Source organism: Anomaloglossus baeobatrachus, chromosome 1, assembly GCF_048569485.1.
Source record: "Anomaloglossus baeobatrachus isolate aAnoBae1 chromosome 1, aAnoBae1.hap1, whole genome shotgun sequence".
Taxonomy (NCBI): domain Eukaryota; kingdom Metazoa; phylum Chordata; class Amphibia; order Anura; family Aromobatidae; genus Anomaloglossus; species Anomaloglossus baeobatrachus.
In genome coordinates this window covers 2611100-2637527 of record NC_134353.1, presented here as the reverse complement: position 1 = coordinate 2637527, position 26428 = coordinate 2611100, and the positions used below count along the sequence as shown (strand labels likewise).

Sequence of the window (26428 nt, the reverse complement as noted above, 5' to 3'; positions counted from 1 at the left end):
GAGCGCCGCTCGAGAAACCCCCGGGATCCGGCCCACGGCTCGAGCCACCACCTGAGCAGCCGGACCCGAGCAGAAGGGGTGAGCGCGGTGTGCTGACACCCTCCTCCCCGCCCGCGACATATATATTACTATATCACACTGAGGAGAAGAGCGGCCATATTACTATATATATATTACTATATCACACTGAGGAGAAGAGCGGCCATATTACTATATATATATTACTATATTACACTGAGGAGAAGAGTGGCCATATTACTATATATATATTACTATATCACACTGAGGAGAAGAGCGGCCATATTACTATATATATATTACTATATCACACTGAGGAGAAGAGCGGCCATATTACTATATATATATTACTATATCACACTGAGGAGAAGAGTGGCCATATTACTATATATATATTACTATATCACACTGAGGAGAAGAGCGGCCATATTACTATATATATATTACTATATCACACTGAGGAGAAGAGCGGCCATATTACTATATATATATTATTATATCACACTGGGGAGAAGAGCGGCCATATTATTATATATATATTACTATATCACACTGAGGAGAAGAGCGGCCATATTACTATATATATTACTATATCACACTGAGGAGAAGAGCGGCCATATTACTATATATATATTACTATATCACACTGAGGAGAAGAGCGGCCATATTACTATATATATTACTATATCACACTGAGGAGAAGAGCGGCCATATTACTATATATATATATTACTATATCACACTGAGGAGAAGGGCGGCCATATTACTATATATATTACTATATCACACTGAGGAGAAGAGCGTCCATATTACTATATATATATTACTATATCACACTGAGGAGAAGAGCGGCCATATTATTATATATATATTACTATATCACACTGAGGAGAAGAGCGGCCATATTACTTTATATATATTACTATATTACACTGAGGAGAAGAGCGTCCATATTACTATATATATATTACTATATCACACTGAGGAGAAGAGCGTCCATATTACTATATATATATTACTATATCACACTGAGGAGAAGAGCGGCCATATTACTTTATATATATTACTATATTACACTGAGGAGAAGAGCGGCCATATTACTATATATATATTACTATATCACACTGAGGAGAAGAGTGGCCATATTACTATATATATATATTACTATATCACACTGAGGAGAAGAGCGTCCATATTACTATATATATATATATATTACTATATCACACTGAGGAGAAGAGCGGCCATATTACTATATATATTACTATATCACACTGAGGAGAAGAGCGGCCATATTACTATATATATATTACTATATCACACTGAGGAGAAGAGCGGCCATATTACTATATATATTACTATATCACACTGAGGAGAAGAGCGGCCATATTACTATATATATTACTATATCACACTGAGGAGAAGAGCGGCCATATTACTATATGTATATTGCTATATCACACTGAGGAGAAGAGCGGCCATATTACTATATATATTACTATATCACACTGAGGAGAAGAGCGGCCATATTACTATATATATATTACTATATCACACTGAGGAGAAGAGCGGCCATATTACTATATATATATTACTATATCACACTGAGGAGAAGAGCGGCCATATTACTATATATATTACTATATCACACTGAGGAGAAGAGCGGCCATATTACTATATATATTACTATATCACACTGAGGAGAAGAGCGGCCATATTACTATATATATTACTATATCACACTGAGGAGAAGAGTGGCCATATTACTATATATATTACTATATCACACTGAGGAGAAGAGCGGACATATTACTATATATATATTACTATATCACACTGAGGAGAAGAGCGGCCATATTACTATATATATTACTATATCACACTGAGGAGAAGAGCGGACATATTACTATATATATATTACTATATCACACTGAGGAGAAGAGCGGCCATATTACTATATGTATATTGCTATATCACACTGAGGAGAAGAGCGGCCATATTACTATATATATTACTATATCACACTGGGGAGAAGAGCGGCCATATTACTATATATATTACTATATCACACTGAGGAGAAGAGTGGCCATATTACTATATGTATATTGCTATATCACACTGAGGAGAAGAGCGGCCATATTACTATATATATTACTATATCACACTGAGGAGAAGAGCGTCCATATTACTATATGTATATTACTATATCACACTGAGGAGAAGGGCGGCCATATTACTATATATATTACTATATCACACTGAGGAGAAGAGCGGCCATATTACTATATATATTACTATATCACACTGAGGAGAAGAGCGGCCATATTACTATATATATTACTATATCACACTGAGGAGAAGAGCGGCCATATTACTATATATATATTACTATATCACACTGAGGAGAAGAGCGGCCATATTACTATATATATTACTATATCACACTGGGGAGAAGAGCGGCCATATTACTATATATATTACTATATCACACTGAGGAGAAGAGCGGCCATATTACTATATATATTACTATATCACACTGAGGAGAAGAGTGGCCATATTACTATATGTATATTGCTATATCACACTGAGGAGAAGAGCGGCCATATTACTATATATATTACTATATCACACTGAGGAGAAGAGCGGCCATATTACTATATATATATTACTATATCACACTGAGGAGAAGAGCGGCCATATTACTATATATATTACTATATCACACTGAGGAGAAGAGCGGCCATATTACTATATATATTACTATATCACACTGAGGAGAAGAGCGGCCGTATTACTATATATATTACTATATCACACTGAGGAGAAGAGCGGCCATATTACTATATATATATTACTATATCACACTGAGGAGAAGAGTGGCCATATTACTATATATATATTACTATATCACACTGAGGAGAAGAGCGGCCATATTACTATATATATATATATATATATATATATATATATTACTATATCACACTGAGGAGAGGGGCGGCCATATTACTATATATATTACTATATCACACTGAGGAGAAGAGCGGCCATATTACTATATATATTACTATATCACACTGAGGAGAAGAGCGGCCATATTACTATATATATATTACTATATCACACTGAGGAGAAGAGCGGCCATATTACTATATATATATTACTATATCACACTGAGAAGAGCGGCCATATTACTATATATATATTACTATATCACACTGAGAAGAGCGGCCATATTACTATATATATATTACTATATCACACTGAGAAGAGCGGCCATATTACTATATATATATTACTATATCCCACTGAGGAGAAGAGCGGCCATATTACTATATATATATTACTATATCACACTGAGAAGAGCGGCCATATTACTATATATATATTACTATATCACACTGAGGAGAAGAGCGGCCATATTACTATATATATATTACTATATCACACTGAGGAGAAGAGCGGCCATATTACTATATATATTACTATATCACACTGAGGAGAAGAGCGGCCATATTACTATATATATATATATTAAATGCATAAGATCCAACAATAACAGGGAGCACAGATGTGTGAATCCCACAGGGGATATCACACACTGTGCAGAGCTACTCAGATAGCAATATAAAACAGGAGAAAAATGAGTAACTTGCTTCAAAAAATATGTATTTTATTTTTATTATTTATATTTCATATACTTAATTTTAGTAATATTGTTATTAAACAAGTACAAAATACATATAACCGTATATAGATCAATAAATTACAACAATTTAGATGGCCGAGAGGAGGGGTGTTAAAAAAGGCACAGATTGATCCTGCAAGCTCAGAATAAATGATGCTTATCAATGACATAAAGAGATATTTTACATGAAAGTATCCACGTGTTCCCACGTGAAAAAGTAATTTATTACACCACATCAAAAAGAGTAAAATAGCAATTTCCCCACTGAGGATTGTGCAGAGGGCTCAATACGCATATTGCACACACTGCTGCTCACATTGGTAAATCATGATCAGAATATCCTAGTTAATATAACCCAATATCCAAAAAGAAGGACCAATCAGTGGAGCAGTGTCAGCATATGCCAGAGCAGAGCCCATGCACACCTTACTAGAAAGGACCAATCAGTGGAGCAGTGTCAGCATATGCCAGAGCAGAGCCCATGCACACCTTACTAGAAAGGACCCAACGCTGGGATTCTATGTCAGAACCCAAGGTCTCACCAGCAGGGGTTGTCAATATGTACAAAAAGTAGACGCCTATAACTATGTCAAAGGAAGGTTGTGCATGACGCTCCAATCAGAGATTGCACATAATGCTGACCAACTGAGTTATAGAAGGGCATGCAAGGTAATCACCCAGCCACGGTACAGCAATATTAGCACATATCCCAAAGAGAGCACCCGCACACCTCATTAAGGGGATTCCAATGCTGAAAATATGTTAATGGTGAAGACAGTCATGCAGAGGTCCCACCCGCATAGTACACAAAATGCTGCAGGGATAGTCACCACATACTCCTGCCATCCAGGTGTCAGTATGCTGTAACAATCATGTGCCTAAGAATCCAACACAGCAGTAAATGAGTACATGCAGATAAAGGACCAACTACATACCGTACAATGCTGATGTCACGTAGGGAACACAACGGCAGGCAGGAAAGTTAGATGAGGAGGGGATTACACCCAAACACAGACTCCAACGTACGTTTCACAAGGAATATAACCACGCTTCATCAGGGAGTGATTTGTCCCAGTGACCGGCAGGTTTAAGTAGCCGGAAACAGCCCGTAATCAGCTGTGTTAAGTCAAAGGATCATCACGGCGCATGCGCGCGCGGCGCTCCCAGATCCCAGAAATCTCACCGGCTGTCATGGAGACGGCGCATGCGCGAGAGCGGGGACGCGTCGCCATAGCTCCCGAGCATGCGCCAACGCCAGTCAGAGACGGTCAGGAGAAGAACGGGCCGGAGGCACAGCACACGCACGCGCACCATCCATGACAGGTATTACAGGATACACAGGAATACATAGTTTAGATAAAACCCATCTATATAAACACTACCAACGATAGAAGTAATTCAATAACCATGAGATACAGAAATACACTATGACATTATTTGTATTAAGTACATTTTTTGGCAGGGTACGGCGGAGCAGCTTGAGTCTTTTGTGGGTAGACTGGGCATGAACGTATTTAATATCAAATTGACATATAAATATCATAAAACCTGCATTGACTTTCTGGATATACTTATCACGGTGGATGAGGATAACTTCATCCAAACTGATGTTTTTCGGAAATCAACATCCGTCAATGCTCTACTTCATGCCTCGTCTGCCCACAACTTGTCTACTATTCGCGCTGTCCCTACTGGACAGTTCCTGAGGATGAGAAGAATTTGCTCTTCGGACCAGAAATTTGAGGAACAGGCTGCCGACCTCATGTCGCGCTTCCGGGAAAGGGGGTATAGCAATCGCAGTATTAAGAAGGGTTACCTTAGGGCCAAAAATACTCCAAGATCCCAACTTCTCGTGACGAGACATAAAGATGTATCAGATGGTTCAGTGGTCAGGTTCATTACTACCTTTAATCATGAATGGCATAATATTAGAGCCATCCTGAACCGACACTGGCCCATTTTGAGTACTGACCCACTTCTGAAGGGCTCGCTCTCAGACTACCCTATGATGACGGCCAGAAGATCGGCCAATCTTCGTGACGTACTTGTGAAAAGTCATTATGTTCCACCAATATCTGGCTTCTTGGGTTCGAGGAATCCTCGTGTGGGCTGCTTTCCATGTGGCCACTGCCTGGCCTGCAGCAATGTCTTGCGGAGTTCAGTATTTTCATCAGCGGACGGGACACGCGAGTTTCAGATCAGAGATTATGTGTCATGTGGCACCTCAAACGTCATATATTATGCCGTTTGTGGGTGTCCCTTGATTTATATTGGCCTGACCTCGCGTGAGCTACGTATCCGCGTCCGTGAGCTGATTACGGGCTGTTTCCGGCTACTTAAACCTGCCGGTCACTGGGACAAATCACTCCCTGATGAAGCGTGGTTATATTCCTTGTGAAACGTACGTTGGAGTCTGTGTTTGGGTGTAATCCCCTCCTCATCTAACTTTCCTGCCTGCCGTTGTGTTCCCTACGTGACATCAGCATTGTACGGTATGTAGTTGGTCCTTTATCTGCATGTACTCATTTACTGCTGTGTTGGATTCTTAGGCACATGATTGTTACAGCATACTGACACCTGGATGGCAGGAGTATGTGGTGACTATCCCTGCAGCATTTTGTGTACTATGCGGGTGGGACCTCTGCATGACTGTCTTCACCATTAACATATTTTCAGCATTGGAATCCCCTTAATGAGGTGTGCGGGTGCTCTCTTTGGGATATGTGCTAATATTGCTGTACCGTGGCTGGGTGATTACCTTGCATGCCCTTCTATAACTCAGTTGGTCAGCATTATGTGCAATCTCTGATTGGAGCGTCATGCACAACCTTCCTTTGACATAGTTATAGGCGTCTACTTTTTGTACATATTGACAACCCCTGCTGGTGAGACCTTGGGTTCTGACATAGAATCCCAGCGTTGGGTCCTTTCTAGTAAGGTGTGCATGGGCTCTGCTCTGGCATATGCTGACACTGCTCCACTGATTGGTCCTTCTTTTTGGATATTGGGTTATATTAACTAGGATATTCTGATCATGATTTACCAATGTGAGCAGCAGTGTGTGCAATATGCGTATTGAGCCCTCTGCACAATCCTCAGTGGGGAAATTGCTATTTTACTCTTTTTGATGTGGTGTAATAAATTACTTTTTCACGTGGGAACACGTGGATACTTTCATGTAAAATATCTCTTTATGTCATTGATAAGCATCATTTATTCTGAGCTTGGCAGGATCAATCTGTGCCTTTTTTAACACCCCTCCTCTCGGCCATCTAAATTGTTGTAATTTATTGATCTATATACGGTTATATGTATTTTGTACTTGTTTAATAACAATATTACTAAAATTAAGTATATGAAATATAAATAATAAAAATAAAATACATATTTTTTGAAGCAAGTTACTCATTTTTCTCCTGTTTTATATATATATATATATATTACTATATCACACTGAGGAGAAGAGCGGCCATATTACTATATATATATATATTACTATATTACACTGAGGAGAAGAGTGGCCATATTACTATATATATATTACTATATCACACTGAGGAGAAGAGCGGCCATATTACTATATATATATTACTATATCACACTGAGGAGAAGAGCGGCCATATTACTATATATATTACTATATCACACTGAGGAGAAGAGCGGCCATATTACTATATATATTACTATATCACACTGAGGAGAAGAGCGGCCATATTACTATATATATATATTACTATATTACACTGAGGAGAAGAGTGGCCATATTACTATATATATATTACTATATCACACTGAGGAGAAGAGCGGCCATATTACTATATATATATTACTATATCACACTGAGGAGAAGAGCGGCCATATTACTATATATATTACTATATCACACTGAGGAGAAGAGCGGCCATATTACTATATATATTACTATATCACACTGAGGAGAAGAGCGGCCATATTACTATATATATATATATTACTATATCACACTGAGGAGAAGAGCGGCCATATTACTATATATATATTACTATATCACACTGAGGAGAAGAGCGGCCATATTACTATATATATATTACTATATCACACTGAGGAGAAGGGCGGCCATATTACTATATATATATTACTATATCACACTGAGGAGAAGAGCGGCCATATTACTATATATATATTACTATATCACACTGAGGAGAAGAGCGGCCATATTACTATATATATATTACTATATCACACTGAGGAGAAGAGCGTCCATATTACTATATATATTACTATATCACACTGAGGAGAAGAGCGGCCATATTACTATATATATATTACTATATCACACTGAGGAGAAGGGCGGCCATATTACTATATATATATTACTATATCACACTGAGGAGAAGAGCGGCCATATTACTATATATATTACTATATCACACTGAGGAGAAGAGCGGCCATATTACTATATATATATTACTATATCACACTGGGGAGAAGAGCGGCCATATTACTATATATATATATTACTATATCACACTGAGGAGAAGGGCGGCCATATTACTATATATATTACTATATCACACTGAGGAGAAGAGCGGCCATATTACTATATATATTACTATATCACACTGAGGAGAAGAGCGGCCATATTACTATATCACACTGAGGAGAAGAGCGGCCATATTACTATATGTATATTGCTATATCACACTGAGGAGAAGAGCGGCCATATTACTATATATATTACTATATCACACTGAGGAGAAGAGCGGCCATATTACTATATATATTACTATATCACACTGAGGAGAAGAGCGGCCATATTACTATATATATTACTATATCACACTGAGCAGAAGAGCAGCCATATTACTATATATATATTACTATATCACACTGAGGAGAAGAGCGGCCATATTACTATATATATTACTATATCACACTGAGCAGAAGAGCAGCCATATTACTATATATATATTACTATATCACACTGAGGAGAAGAGCGGCCATATTACTATATATATTACTTGACTGCCCTACTGCAGAGGCTTTCTTCATATTGTCAGCAGAATCCCCCACCCCAAACCCCCCTTTTTCCCAACCGCTAATAAAAACACAACACCCTTCTTTGGATAAATTGGCCAAATCGGCCCGGTTTATTAACAAACATTATAACAGATAATAAATAACCATTTTGCCAATGCAAGGGCGGTTCTTGGAGCCCCAAAACCTGGCGGACACCAAATATTGTTACCAAACCATCCGGCATATTTTGCCCCCAGCCGCGCCTACAAGCTCGGGGGCACCACCTTTGCCGGAAAACAGTGTCCCTAACCGACTCTCAGGGGACCCCACCCCTGGAGAGCCCCCCCAAGTCCGCCAGGCAATTACCATACCAGAATAAACAAAGGGGGGTGGTCCCCCATCTATCCGATGTACCACCCCCCACCCCGAATTTCCACCGACTCCAAGAACCCCCCTCGCCACCGCTCGCCGAAATGACTCGAACCCCAATATAAAATTAAATGAACCTCGACTCCACCGTCTTCTCCGACAAAGATTAAACATATATGTATAGGGCGGGAGGGCGGGACCTTCTCTAATGGTACCTCGCGCCGAAGTAGTGCCCCCCCCCTTTCTCCCTGGACATATATACAGCCCCCACCCTGTCCCCTCCCCTGGCCCTATAGATCCACCCCCCCTAAACTCTTGACCCCGCAAAAGCCCGCTCTTTCTACAGAAAAACATTAACCCCTTGCTGCCCTGCAAAGGTGAGTCATGGGTCACTACGCCCATAGCTCTGCCCTGGCTCCGTTCAGCCTTGACTGCCCTACTGCAGAGGCTTTCTTCATATTGTCAGCAGAATCCCCCACCCCAAACCCCCCTTTTTCCCAACCGCTAATAAAAACACAACACCCTTCTTTGGATAAATTGGCCAAATCGGCCCGGTTTATTAACAAACATTATAACAGATAATAAATAACCATTTTGCCAATGCAAGGGCGGTTCTTGGAGCCCCAAAACCTGGCGGACACCAAATATTGTTACCAAACCATCCGGCATATTTTGCCCCCAGCCGCGCCTACAAGCTCGGGGGCACCACCTTTGCCGGAAAACAGTGTCCCTAACCGACTCTCAGGGGACCCCACACCTGGAGAGCCCCCCCAAGTCCGCCAGGCAATTACCATACCAGAATAAACAAAGGGGGGTGGTCCCCCATCTATCCGATGTACCACCCCCACCCCGAATTTCCACCGACTCCAAGAACCCCCCTCGCCACCGCCACCACGAGCATTACCTGACACCTCATAATGCGAGTCACCCCACCAAAATGAGTGCCCGCTCCACACCTTCCTGAATGCCCAAGGCCCACAAATCAATACCCACGGCAGTCAGGTGCACACCATCTGATCGCCAAAAATTCCCCTCCCCCGACTCCAAGTCCCTGTGCCGAACCACAACTCCTCCATTCCTGGCCACAAAATTCCCAACCACCCTGTTGACCTTTATTCTGGTCTTGTCGATCCCCTCCAGGGACCGAGCCCCCCGCCAAACCTTTCTGGGAACAATGTCCGACCAAACCACCCTCAGCTTAGGACAAACTGACCAAAGGCGGAGCAGGTCATACCGTATATCCCGAATCAACTCCCGACAGGGGCGGGCCCCTAAATCGTTTCCCCCAATGTGCAACACCAGCACATCCGGGGTGCGATCCAATCGAGCGAACCGGTGAAAATCAACCAACACCTGCCGCCAGCGCATGCCCCTCACCCCGATCCAACGTACGATTACCTCGTCTCTGGACCAACCCAACTGCCGACCATTGCGCCGCACATCAGCTCTCAGTGCCCCCCAATAAACAAATGAATGGCCGAAAATCCAGACCAGGGGCGCACCACCTATAAAAGGAAACAAAACCAGAAAAGAGGGGGGGGGGGGGAGGGTACAACAACCACAAGTCAGACACACTCCAGGAACTGCCATTAACTTGAGAACAACATTACAAATTTTTTTTTTTTTTTTTTATATATAAATACACCACTACACCAGACTAGCCACGACTTTTACAACAAATGGGGGCGGACGTACAGCCTGAACCTCCTCGACTCCCACCTGCCTATCCTCTTCACTGTCTCCGCTGGAAGCCCCCACCTATCTGCCTCCGTCGCCGCCCCAATGCGAAAAGAGTGGGCTGAAAACTTGTCCGCCTCCAACCCCAACCTCTCCAGGCATCTCCGAAAGACTGCCACAAACTGGTACCTGGACAAAAACGATCCGTCCTGATGCTTCAACAACGGGCCCATACGGCCAGGCCCCAATTCTAAGTACTGTTTAAAACAAGAGACAGGGCACATCAAGGCCCCCGCCAATGCCCATAAAGTGACCCTTCTTCCCCGACCAAGTTGATCCGTCTTAGACCGCCGGATCCAAAATTCCACAGAGTCTCCCAAATCAACTGTGTCTTCTCCCAAAACGCCCCCCCCACGGGACGACGCTGGGGACACCAATTCGCCTATCCTCGTAGCTCCGAAGAAAGCCCAGGAAACGCCAACCGAAACAAAACCAATTCAAAATAGGAAACACACACTCGCTCCAGCTGCACACCCAGCTCTTCCAGCAGCTGGAATGACACCGGCCTCCGACTGTCCAGTCTATGAAGCCCCTTCCTCAAGCCCCTCACAGCTTGTCGAACCAAAAAATTCTTTGTTATGTCAACCATCCCCCGCAATTTACAACCAAACGCAACCCCTGCCATAAACCGATTAACCCTGGAAAAAGACCACTTACCGGAAGCCATCCGGCACATCCAACAAAGCAAAGCGCCTACAGAATCCTCGGCAGACTCCCCCGCCCCAAATTCCTGCCTCCAATTTGTCCATTCCATCCAAGCTGCTTCATATGCAGCCCACGTGCCAGGGGCCAATGATGCTCTGATCAACGAACTCGCCTCTCGAACACCAATTCCAAGAGCTCCGCCGGCCAGATGCTGCCAGCGGACTCCGCTTCCGGTGCCAGGCTCCAAAAACGATCCCACTGCAAGCGAGAAAGGGAATCAGCAATGGCGTTCTCAACCCCCGGCACATGCACTGCCACAACCCACGCATTAAGACAAAGGCACCGCAACACAAAGTACCGCAACAAGCGGACAACCGGAGGAGACGCGCCCGACAGGTTATTAATTGCCATGACTACTGACATATTGTCACAGTGAAAACGAATTTTTCTGTTGCTGAAATGCTCTCCCCAAACGGACAACGCCACCACAATTGGAAAAAACTCCAACAAAGTCAAATTCCGTGTAAACCCTGCTTCATGCCAAGCCGCGGGCCACTCTCCCACGCACCATCTGCCGCCGAAGTAAGCTCCAAAGCCCTTACCCCCCGCGGCATCGGTGAAGAGCTCACAATCAAAATCATCTAAGACTTCCGTAATCATTAGCGACCGGCCATTGTACTTCTCTAAAAAACTGCCCCATACCGCCAAATCCTCCCTAAGGTCCCGAGTCAACCTTATGTAATGCCTTGGGGAGCGCACTCCAGCGGTCGCCGACGCCAACCTTCTTGAGAAAACGCGGCCCATGGGCATGATGCGGCAAGCAAAATTAAGCTTGCCCAACAAAGACTGGAGGTCCCTCAACTGGATTTTTCTAAGACGCGCAGCCGATCCCACCTCTGCCCGCAAAGCTGAGATCTTTTCTTCAGGCAGCCTGCACTCCATCAACACAGTATCAATAGTGATACCCAAAAAATTCAGACAAGTACACGGGCCTTCCGTCTTATCCTGAGCCAAGGGGACCCCGAACCGGCCAGACAACCACTCCATAGTCCCCAACAACGTCTGACACACTGCCGACTCAGCGGGGCCGATAAACAAAAAATCGTCAAGATAATGGATCGCCGACGAGAGCTGCGCCACATCACACACTGCCCATTCTAAAAAGGAACTAAACGCTTCAAAATAAGCGCAAGAAATGGAACACCCCATTGGTAAGCAACGATCAACAAAATAGGAACCGTCCCAAAAACAACCCAACAGTCGCATACTCTCAGGATGCACCGGCAGCAAGCGGAATGCCGACTCGATGTCAGTCTTCGCTAACAATGCTCCCCGACCACATTTCCGAACCCAGCTGACGGCTGCGTCAAACGAGGTATAAACCACCGCACAGAGGTCTGGGTCAATACCATCATTCACCGACAAACCCTTGGGGAACGACAAATGCTGAATGAGCCGAAATTTGTTCGGCTCCTTCTTTGGGACGACCCCTAACGGAGATACTACCAAATTGGGGATGGGGGGGGATGCAAACGGACCCGCCATCCGCCCACAAGCAACCTCCCCAAAAAGCTTTTTAGCCACAACCTCTGGGTGTCGCCGCGCCGACAACAAATTCTTTAACTGAAACGGAACAACATGAGGAGGGGGGGGGATCCTGAAACCAACACGAAAACCATCCTCCAACAATACCGCCTTATCCCGCTTGGGGTATCTATCTAGATAAGGGGCCATCTCGTGAAGCCTCACCGGGCTCACCCCCTTTTCCCAAATCTCCCCCTGCCTTGGGCCTACCCTTCTTAAAGCAACGAGCTGCTCCATGGGAGGACCCTCCACAACCTGAGCACTGATGCTTAAACTTGCAGGAGTTTCCAAACTTGCACTGGCTGTCGTTAAACTGCCAGCACACACCTGCCTTTGCTCCAACACCCCCTGCCTGGGTCCCCGCACCCCCAGCAGTAGTGTGGCCGGCCGACCCGGCCCCCCCGTGAAAGGGCTGACCATAACGAGCCGGAGCCATGACTTTTAACCATAAACCAATATCCTTCTGATCCCAACGGATACTGGGTCGCACGGCTTTCCGCTGCCTAAATTGTTCATCGTACCGCAACCACGTCTGCCCACCATAAATCCTATGAGCTTCCGCTATAGCATCCATGTAGCAGAATAGCCCAGAACAATTATCCGGCGCCTTTTCGCCAATGACGCTAGCTAGGATCGCAAAAGCCTGCAACCAGTTAACAAACGTTTGAGGGATCAGCCGCCACCTCCGCTTTTCTTCCTCCTCCTTCTTGCTATCATCCTTCTTTTTCTTATCCAAATTAAACTTCTCCAAAGGAAGGAGGGAAAAAATTTCCACGTATTCATCCTTCCAAATCTTCTCCTTCACTTCCTTCTTTAAATGCGCCCCCAGGGGGCCCTCAAAGCAAACGTACACCTCCCCTCTGGCCCTATCATCCAAAATAATCCTATCTCCCTCCTTATCCTTCTCCTTCTCCTTTTGCCCGGGATCCGCCACACTATCCCCAGCAACCACCTCGCTTCCCGTTGGTACCACAACCACAGCCGATGCTGCCGCCCCAGAATCCGGCACCCACGCTGGGACAGGAGACCCGGACGCCCCCTGACTCGTCCTATCCAACTGCGCCAACAAATCACGCACACCCTTCAAAACATTGGTCAGACTACCGACATCAAACCCCGCCGCGCTCGGCCCCGCGACCCCCAGACCCCCTATGACGCCCTGCGCCTGGCCCCTGCTCACTCCCGGGGAAACTAAACTAGGTGAGGACGCACACAACATAGAGGAGTACTCACCAAGCTGCGTCGGTACATGAGACCCACCAGCCGAAAATCCTGACTCCAGACGACGATCTCCTCCAGAATGGACCAGCACGGAAACGTCTTCGGCAGCTCGACCAGGGGGGACCTGGGAACCCGCCGCGCTCGACCTTGGTCGGATGACCCGGGAGCGAACCGGATAATGAGATGCAGGATGACTCCCCTCAGATGCCGACCGTGAAGGCGACCTCCTCCTGGATCGCGACCTCGATCGGGATGGCGCAGGCCCCTGCCGTGCGGGCGAATTTCTCCCCGTCGCTGACCTCCCTGATGGCGACCCGCTCCTCCGCGTCGAAGGGGACCGAAACCTGGACCGCGACCTCCTCTCTGGCGATGATCTCTGCAGCTGCAATGCCCCACTCCTGGCAGTATCCTCGAACCCAGTGCGCGCTGTCATCCTGGAAGCTGCCTCCATCCTGGGCTCGGCAGGTGACGCTCCTTGCAGGGTCGTACTCCACACTCCCGGCCCCGGAGGCCCCGCAGAAACTCCATCTCCATGCTGTCTAGCAGTCCCCCCGACAGGAGCATCGCCAGGGAGGACCGCCGCCATTTTGTCGTAGCCTGAAGCAGTAGAGGCAGCTGAGCCGGTCACATGACCCCTGGAGGGACCGCCCACCGCCGCAGGTCCTGAACGCCGAGCAGGATTCCTCCCTCGCCTGCTCCTGCTAGCTGCTGCAGGTGGATTCTTCTGGTGAGGAGGGTCCCCGGAGGGGCTCCTACGGCGCCGCTGAGGACCAGGAGCAGCATCAGGCGAGAACCTCTCCGGTGCCCTCGCCCTGCGCCCACTCCGGAGCGGTGGGGGGTCAGCTTCAGACACCGCATCCGGACCTCCCAGGATCTCCCTCAACGCTGTCCTGATCGCCGCTCCATCTGCGCCGCCGGCAGCAGCCCGAAGCTGCTCCAGGAGTCCTGCAACCGATGCCATCAGATCAGGGGGAGACAAGGTGAGGTGACACGGGGACCTTCTGTAATGGTACCTCGCGCCGAAGTAGTGCCCCCCCCCTTTCTCCCTGGACATATATACAGCCCCCACCCTGTCCCCTCCCCTGGCCCTATAGATCCACCCCCCCTAAACTCTTGACCCCGCAAAAGCCCGCTCTTTCTACAGAAAAACATTAACCCCTTGCTGCCCTGCAAAGGTGAGTCATGGGTCACTACGCCCATAGCTCTGCCCTGGCTCCGTTCAGCCTATATCACACTGAGCAGAAGAGCAGCCATATTACTATATATATATTACTATATCACACTGAGGAGAAGAGCGGCCATATTACTATATGTATATTGCTATATCACACTGAGGAGAAGAGCGGCCATATTACTATATATATATATTACTATATCACACTGAGGAGAAGAGCGGCCATATTACTATATATATATTACTATATTACACTGAGGAGAAGAGCGGCCATATTACTATATATATTACTATATCACACTGAGGAGGAGAGCGGCCATATTACTATATATATATTACTATATTACACTGAGGAGAAGAGCGGCCATATTACTATATATATTACTATATCACACTGAGGAGAAGAGCGGCCATATTACTATATATATATTACTATATCACACTGAGGAGAAGAGCGGCCATATTACTATATATATATATTACTATATCACACTGAGGAGAAGAGCGGCCATATTACTATATATATATTACTATATCACACTGAGGAGAAGAGCGGCCATATTACTATATATATTACTATATCACACTGAGGAGAAGAGCGGCCATATTACTATATATATATATATTACTATATCACACTGAGGAGAAGAGCGGCCATATTACTATATATATATATATTACTATATCACACTGAGGAGAAGAGCGGCCATATTACTATATATATATATATTACTATATCACACTGAGGAGAAGAGCGGCCATATTACTATATATATATATATTACTATATCACACTGAGGAGAAGAGCGGCCATATTACTATATATATATATATTACTATATCACACTGAGGAGAAGAGCGGCCATATTACTATATATATATTACTATATTACACTGAGGAGAAGAGCGGCCATATTACTATATATATATTACTATATCACACTGAGGAGAAGAGCGGCCATATTACTATATATATATTACTATATCACACTGAGGAGAAGAGCGGCCATATTACTATATATATTACTATATCACACTGAGGAGAAGAGCGGCCATATTACTATATATATATTACTATATCACACTGAGATGAAGAGCGGCCATATTACTATATATATTACTATATCACACTGAGGAGAAGAGCGGCCATATTACTATATATATATTACTATATCACACTGAGGAGAAGAGCGGCCATATTACTATATATATTACTATATCACACTGAGGAGAAGAGCGGCCATATTACTATATATATATATTACTATATCACACTGAGGAGAAGAGCGGCCATATTACTATATATATATTACTATATCACACTGAGGAGAAGAGCGGCCATATTACTATATATATATTACTATATCACACTGAGGAGAAGAGCGGCCATATTACTATATATATATTACTATATCACACTGAGGAGAAGAGCGGCCATATAACTATATATATATTACTATATTACACTGAGAAGAAGAGCGGCCATATTACTATATATATTACTATATCACACTGAGATGAAGAGCGGCCATATTACTATATATATATTACTATATCACACTGAGGAGAAGAGCGGCCATATTACTATATATATTACTATATCACACTGAGATGAAGAGCGGCCATATTACTATATATATTACTATATCACACTGAGATGAAGAGCGGCCATATTACTATATATATTACTATATCACACTGAGGAGAAGAGCGGCCATATTACTATATATATTACTATATCACACTGAGATGAAGAGCGGCCATATTACTATATATATTACTATATCACACTGAGGAGAAGAGCGGCCATATTACTATATATATTACTATATCACACTGAGGAGAAGAGCGGCCATATTACTATATATATATTACTATATCACACTGAGATGAAGAGCGGCCATATTACTATATATATTACTATATCACACTGAGGAGAAGAGTGGCCATATTACTATATATATTACTATATCACACTGAGGAGAAGAGCGGCCATATTACTATATATATATTACTATATCACACTGAGATGAAGAGCGGCCATATTACTATATATATTACTATATCACACTGAGGAGAAGAGCGGCCATATTACTATATATATATTACTATATCACACTGAGGAGAAGAGCGGCCATATTACTATATATATTACTATATCACACTGAGGAGAAGAGCGGCCATATTACTATATATATATTACTATATCACACTGAGATGAAGAGCGGCCATATTACTATATATATTACTATATCACACTGAGGAGAAGAGTGGCCATATTACTATATATATTACTATATCACACTGAGGAGAAGAGCGGCCATATTACTATATATATATTACTATATCACACTGAGATGAAGAGCGGCCATATTACTATATATATTACTATATCACACTGAGGAGAAGAGCGGCCATATTACTATATATATATTACTATATCACACTGAGGAGAAGAGCGGCCATATTACTATATATATTACTATATCACACTGAGGAGAAGAGCGGCCATATTACTATATATATTACTATATCACACTGAGGAGGAGAGCGGCCATATTACTATATATATATTACTATATCACACTGAGGAGAAGAGCGGCCATATTACTATATATATATTACTATATTACACTGAGGAGAAGAGCGGCCATATTACTATATATATATTACTATATCACACTGAGGAGAACAGCGGCCATATTACTATATATATTACTATATCACACTGAGGAGAAGAGCGGCCATATTACTATATATTACTATATCACACTGAGGAGAAGAGCGGCCATATTACTATATATATATTACTATATTACACTGAGGAGAAGAGCGGCCATATTACTATATATATATTACTATATCACACTGAGGAGAAGAGCGGCCATATTACTATATATATTACTATATCACACTGAGGAGAAGAGCGGCCATATTACTATATATATATTACTATATCACACTGAGGAGAAGAGCGGCCATATTATTATATATATATATTACTATATCACACTGAGGAGAAGGGCGGCCATATTACTATATATATTACTATATCACACTGAGGAGAAGAGCGGCCATATTACTATATATATTACTATATCACACTGAGGAGAAGAGCAGCCATATTACTATATATATTACTATATCACACTGAGGAGAAGAGCGGCCATATTACTATATATATATTACTATATCACACTGAGGAGAAGAGCGGCCATTATACTATATATATATATATATTACTATATCACACTGAGGAGAAGAGCGGCCATATTACTATATATATATTACTATATCACACTGAGGAGAAGAGCGGCCATTATACTATATATATATTACTATATCACACTGAGGAGAAGAGCGGCCATTATACTATATACAGTTAGGTCCAGAAATATTTGGACAGTGACACAAGTTTTGTTATTTTAGCTGTTTACAAAAACATGTTCAGAAATACAATTATATATATAATATGGGCTGAAAGTGCACACTCCCAGCTGCAATATGAGAGTTTTCACATCCAAATCGGAGAAAGGGTTTAGGAATCATAGCTCTGTAATGCATAGCCTCCTCTTTTTCAAGGGACCAAAAGTAATTGGACAAGGGACTCTAAGGGCTGCAATTAACTCTGAAGGCGTCTCCCTCGTTAACCTGTAATCAATGAAGTAGTTAAAAGGTCTGGGGTTGATTACAGGTGTGTGGTTTTGCATTTTGAAGCTGTTGCTGTGACCAGACAACATGCGGTCTAAGGAACTCTCAATTGAGGTGAAGCAGAACATCCTGAGGCTGAAAAAAAAGAAAAAAATCCATCAGAGAGATAGCAGACATGCTTGGAGTAGCAAAATCAACAGTTGGATACATTCTGAGAAAAAAGGAATTGACTGGTGAGCTTGGGAACTCAAAAAGGCCTGGGCGTCCACGGATGACAACAGTGGTGGATGATCGCCGCATACTTTCTTTGGTGAAGAAGAACCCGTTCACAACATCAACTGAAGTCCAGAACACTCTCAGTGAAGTAGGTGTATCTGTCTCTAAGTCAACAGTAAAGAGAAGACTCCATGAAAGTAAATACAAAGGGTTCACATCTAGATGCAAACCATTCATCAATTCCAAAAATAGACAGGCCAGAGTTAAATTTGCTGAAAAACACCTCATGAAGCCAGCTCAGTTCTGGAAAAGTATTCTATGGACAGATGAGACCAAGATCAACCTGTACCAGAATGATGGGAAGAAAAAAGTTTGGAGAAGAAAGGGAACGGCACATGATCCAAGGCACACCACATCCTCTGTAAAACATGGTGGAGGCAACGTGATGGCATGGGCATGCATGGCTTTCAATGGCACTGGGTCACTTGTGTTTATTGATGACATAACAGCAGACAAGAGTAGCCGGATGAATTCTGAAGTGTACCGGGATATACTTTCAGCCCAGATTCAGCCAAATGCCGCAAAGTTGATCGGACAGCGCTTCATAGTACAGATGGACAATGACCCCAAGCATACAGCCAAAGCTACCCAGGAGTTCATGAGTGCAAAAAAGTGGAACATTCTGCAATGGCCAAGTCAATCACCAGATCTTAACCCAATTGAGCATGCATTTCACTTGCTCAAATCCAGACTTAAGACGGAAAGACCCACAAACAAGCAAGACCTGAAGGCTGCGGCTGTAAAGGCCTGGCAAAGCATTAAGAAGGAGGAAACCCAGCGTTTGGTGATGTCCATGGGTTCCAGACTTAAGGCAGTGATTGCCTCCAAAGGATTTGCAACAAAATATTGAAAATAAAAATATTTTGTTTGGGTTTGGTTTATTTGTCCAATTACTTTTGACCTCCTAAAATGTGGAGTGTTTGTAAAGAAATGTGTACAATTCCTACAATTTCTATCAGATATTATTGTTCAAACCTTCAAATTAAACGTTACAATCTGCACTTGAATTCTGTTGTAGAGATTTCATTTCAAATCCAATGTGGTGGCATGCAGAGCCCAACTCGCGAAAATTGTGTCACTGGCCAAATATTTCTGGACCTAACTGTATATATATATTACTATATCACACTGAGGAGAAGAGCGGCCATATTACTATATATATATTACTATATCACACTGAGGAGAAGAGCGGCCATATTACTATATATATATTACTATATCACACTGAGGAGAAGAGCGGCCATATTACTATATATATATATATATATATATATATATATATATATATATAAATATATATATTACTATATCACACTGAGGAGAAGAGCGGCCATATTACTATATATATATATTACTATATCACACTGAGAAGAGCGGCCATATTACTATATATATATTACTATATCACACTGAGATGAAGAGCGGCCATATTACTATATATATATATTACTATATCACACTGAGGAGAAGAGTGGCCATATTACTATATATATATATTACTATATCACACTGAGGAGAAGAGCGGCCATATTACTATATATATTACTATATCACACTGAGGAGAAGAGCGGCCATATTACTATATATACAGTTAGGTCCAGAAATCTTTGGACAGTGACACAATTTCCGCGAGTTGGGCTCTGCATGCCACCACATTGGATTTGAAATGAAACCTCTACAACAGAATTCAAGTGCAGATTGTAACGTTTAATTTGAAGGATTGAACAAAAATATCTGATAGAAATTGTAGGAAATGTCACATTTCTTTACAAACACTCCACATTTTAGGAGGTCAAAAGTAATTGGACAAATAAACCAAACCCAAACAAAATATTTTTATTTTCAATATTTTGTTGCGAATCCTTTGGAGGCAATCACCGCCTTAAGTCTGGAACCCATGGACATCACCAAACGCTGGGTTTCCTCCTTCTTAATGCTTTGCCAGGCCTTTACAGCCACAGCCTTCAGGTCTTGCTTGTTTGTGGGTCTTTCCGTCTTAAGTCTGGATTTGAGCAAGTGAAATGCATGCTCAATTGGGTTAAGATCTGGTGATTGACTTGGCCATTGCAGAATGTTCCACTTTTTTGCACTCATGAACTCCTGGGTAGCTTTGGCTGTATGCTTTGGGTCATTGTCCATCTGTACTATGAAGCGCCGTCCGATCAACTTTGCGGCATTTGGCTGAATCTGGGCTGAAAGTATATCCCGGTACACTTCAGAATTCATCCGGCTACTCTTGTCTGCTGTTATGTCATCAATAAACACAAGTGACCCAGTGCCATTGAAAGCCATGCATGCCCATGCCATCACGTTGCCTCCACCATGTTTTACAGAGGATGTGGTGTGCCTTGGATCATGTGCCGTTCCCTTTCTTCTCCACACTTTTTTCTTCCCATCATTCTGGTACAGGTTGATCTTGGTCTCATCTGTCCATAGAATACTTTTCCAGAACTGAGCTGGCTTCATGAGGTGTTTTTCAGCAAATGTAACTCTGGCCTGTCTATTTTTGGAATTGATGAATGGTTTGCATCTAGATGTGAACCCTTTGTATTTACTTTCATGGAGTCTTCTCTTTACTGTTGACTTAGAGACAGATACACCTACTTCACTGAGAGTGTTCTGGACTTCAGTTGATGTTGTGAACGGGTTCTTCTTCACCAAAGAAAGTATGTGGCGATCATCCACCACTGTTGTCATCCGTGGACGCCCAGGCCTTTTTGAGTTCCCAAGCTCACCAGTCAATTCCTTTTTTCTCAGAATGTACCCGACTGTTGATTTTGCTACTCCAAGCATGTCTGCTATCTCTCTGATGGATTTTTTCTTTTTTTTCAGCCTCAGGATGTTCTTCTTCACCTCAATTGAGAGTTCCTTAGACCGCATGTTGTCTGGTCACAGCAACAGCTTCCAAATGCAAAACCACACACCTGTAATAAACCCCAGACCTTTTAACTACTTCATTGATTACAGGTTAACGAGGGAGACACCTTCAGAGTTAATTGCAGCCCTTAGAGTCCCTTGTCCAATTACTTTTGGTCCCTTGAAAAAGAGGAGGCTATGCATTACAGAGCTATGATTCCTAAACCCTTTCTCCGATTTGGATGTGAAAACTCTCATATTGCAGCTGGGAGTGTGCACTTTCAGCCCATATTATATATATAATTGTATTTCTGAACATGTTTTTGTAAACAGCTAAAATAACAAAACTTGTGTCACTGTCCAAATATTTCTGGACCTAACTGTATATATTACTATATCACACTGCCTGATGAAGAGACCTGAGTAGTCTCGAAAGCTTGCAATTATTACCATCTTTTCAGTTAGCCATTAAAAGGTATCAACCACTGAGGACTCTCTGTTCTTTTAAACAATTTTTTTTATATCACACTGAGGAGAAGAGCGGCCATATTACTATATATATATTACTATATCACACTGAGGAGAAGAGCGGCCATATTACTATATATATATTACTATATCACACTGAGGAGAAGAGCGGCCATATTACTATATATCTATATATATAATTGCCTTATTCTGTCTGTCTGTCTTGCTCCAAAATTCTGTCCTTACCGCGACAAGCGTCTCATTGGCCGCTCAGCTCGCCTCCGCCCTCCACACCGATTGGCCGCTCGCCTCGGCTCCGCCCCCCCGCACGGATTGGCCGCTCGCCCAGGCTCCGCTCCCCACACGGATTGGCCTCTTGCCCCGGCCCCCTGCACGCATTGGCAACTCGGCCACGCCCCGCCCCCCTCACGCATTGCACGCTCACTCTGGCTCCGCCCCCCGCACGCATTCCCCGAACCGACACGGAGCCCCGACTCCCAGGTGAGTGCTGTACCCCCGGGAGCCCACATCAGCGTACGCCGGCAACCCAGCCGACACATACCCTCGCATTGCTAAGGTTGCCGGCGTACGCTGGTGTGGGCTCCCGTGCGAGCGGGGCGCGGGCAACGCTGGTAACCATGGTACACATCGAGTAATATTGTGTAGCATGGTTACCAGCGTACACCCGCTCCCAGGTGAGCGCATCAAGGTCCTGCAGCGGCGGAACACACACACACACACATAAGAACAGACACACACACACACATCAGATCACACTCACTCTCACACACACCTCACACACACATCAGATCGCATCCACACACAACATCCAGTGATATCGCTTGCTTCTCGTCGGTGATACTGTGCGTGCAGTGACCTTCCAGGACCTGCCGGAGGATCACATGGCCGGAAGCATGTGGTATCTCCGGATGTTGTGAGTGTGAGCGCGTATGTGCAATATCGTCAATGTGTGTGTGCGTGTATGTGATCGGGTGTGTGCGTGTATGCGATCGGGTGTGTGCGTGTCGGCAGAAGGCAGAGGAGCACTGCGTGCAGCACAGCTGCTGGGACCGCACACCGGAGAGCACAGGCAGAAGTGGGGTGTGAGTGTATGCGATCACATGTGTGCGTGTATACTGTCTGATGTGTGACTGTGGAGCACGATGGGGGGTGCACAGCATGGGGGATGGAGCACGATGGGGAGTGCGCAGCATGGGGGATGGAGCACGATCGGGGGTGCGCAGCATGGGGGATGCAGCACGATGGGGGGTGCGCAGCATGGGGGATGCAGCACGATGGGGGGTACGCAGCATGGGGGATGGAGCACGATGGGGAGTGCGCAGCATGGGGGATGGAGCACGATGGGGAGTGCGCAGCATGGGGGATGGAGCACGTTTGGGAGTGCGCAGCATCTGGGATGGAGCACGTTTGGGAGTGCGCAGCTTGGGAGATGGAGCACGATGGGGAGTGCGCAGCATGGGGGATGGAGCACAATGGGGAGTGCGCAGCATGGAGGATGGAGCACGATGGGGGGTGCACAGCATGGGGGATGGAGCACGATGGGGGGTGCGCAGCATGGGGGATGGAGCACGATGGGGGGTGCGCAGCATGGGGGATGGAGCACGATGGGGGGTGCGCAGCATGAGGGATGGAGCACGATGGGGGGTGCGCAGCATGAGGGATGGAGCACGATGGGGGGTGCGCAGCATGGGGGATGGAGCACGATGGGGGGTGCGCAGCATGGGGGATGGAGCACGATGGGGGGTGCACACCTCCCCCCAAAACACACACAAACACACACACACACACACACCGCCACACACGCACTGCACAACACACCACACACACTGGGAAACACAAACCCCGCCCTACACAGATACCCACACACACAGACAACGCCGCACACACACAACACCCAACACACAAACACCGCGGCATACATAAATATACGCACATACCGCACAACACACACATTGCACAAAACATACCTCCCCCCAAAACACACACACACACACCCCACACAACGCTACAGACACACAGCGCTCCACAAACAACGCAACACACACAACTCAACACACAAACAACACCGCTCTCACCCCCCCGCCACACCCAGACAACACCCAGAACATGTACAGCCCCTACACAAACACTTGGTAACTACACACAACAACATCTATATATACCGTATATATAACAAAAATCATACATTAACTACACAATACGTAAATTCTAGAATACCCGATGCGTAGAATCCGGCCACCTTCTAGTATATATTACTATATCACATTGAGGGGAAAGGTGGCCATATTATTATATTCTGTATATGTATATAAAATTATGCACACAGTGTATGTATACATAGTATATATATATACATTTCTGCAGTGTACATAGCACTATCAGGTTTCCTCTGTGCTCGGGTCGCCGGTACATAGCAGAGTGTCAGTTTTGTGTCACCGACATCCTGAAAATACAAAAAAGACAGAAGAACAGAGATTGTCAGCAGCGGTCTTACCTGAGATCAGGAGTCAGTCACCGTCACAAGGCTCCTTTGTGCCTCTCTCAGTCGCAGCTCTCCGGGAATCTCCGAGTCTGTGACCTGCAGTCTCTGGACCTGACAGCTCCTCTCTGATACTTTCCATACAACAACTTCATTTCCTGCTGAGTCACCGACTCCTCCCAAATACCAAGGACACGCGAGAAGTGGTACTGTGCAGTGTATATATACAGAATAATACAGATACTGAGGATTACACCCAGTATACAGGACAGGAGAAGTGGTACTGTGCAGTGTATATATACAGAATAATACAGATACTGAGGATTACACCCAGTATACAGGACAGGAGAAGTGGTACTGTGCAGTGTATATATACAGAATAATACAGATACTGAGGATTACACCCAGTATACAGGACAGGAGAAGAGGCACTGTGCAGTGTATATATACAGAATAATACAGATACTGAGGATTACACCCAGTATACAGGACAGAAGAAGTGGTACTGTGCAGTGTATATATACAGAATAATACAGGTACTGAGGATTACACCCAGTATACAGGACAGGAGAAGTGGTACTGTGCAGTGTATATATACAGAATAATACAGATACTGAGGATTACACCCAGTATACAGGACAGGAGAAGAGGCACTGTGCAGTGTATATATACAGAATAATACAGATACTGAGGATTACACCCAGTATACAGGACAGGAGAAGTGGTACTGTGCAGTGTATATATACAGAATAATACACATACTGAGGATTACACCCGGTATACAGGACAGGAGAAGTGGTACTGTGCAGTGTATGTATACAGAATAATACAGATACTGAGGATTACACCCAGTATACAGGACAGGAGAAGTGGTACTGTGCAGTGTATATATACAGAAAAATACAGATACTGAGGATTACACCCAGTATACAGGACAGGAGGAAGGGTACTGTGCAGTGTATATATACAGAATAATACAGATACTGAGGATTGCACTCAGTATACAGGACAGGAGGAGTGGTACTGTGCAGTGTATATACAGAATAATACAGATAGTGAGGATTACACCCAGTATACAGGACAGGAGAAGTGGTACTGTGCAGTGTATATATACAGAATAATACAGATAGTGAGGATTACACCCAGTATACAGGACAGGAGAAGTGGTACTGTGCAGTGTATATATACAGAATAATACAGATAGTGAGGATTACACCCAGTATACAGGACAGGAGAAGTGGTACTG

At 44.0% G+C, this 26428-nt stretch overlaps 1 protein-coding gene across 1 annotated transcript in view; it reads right to left on the bottom strand.

Annotated features, from left to right (window-relative positions):
* LOC142303765 (uncharacterized) overlaps positions 1-25330 on the bottom strand; it is a 48334-nt gene extending 23004 nt beyond the window's left edge. Inside the window, exon 1 of the mRNA XM_075345465.1 lies at positions 25198-25330. The gene's annotated coding sequence lies outside the window, so the exon portion shown is untranslated. The remainder of the gene's footprint in view (positions 1-25197) is intronic.
* Between the last annotated feature and the right edge of the window lie 1098 nt (positions 25331-26428).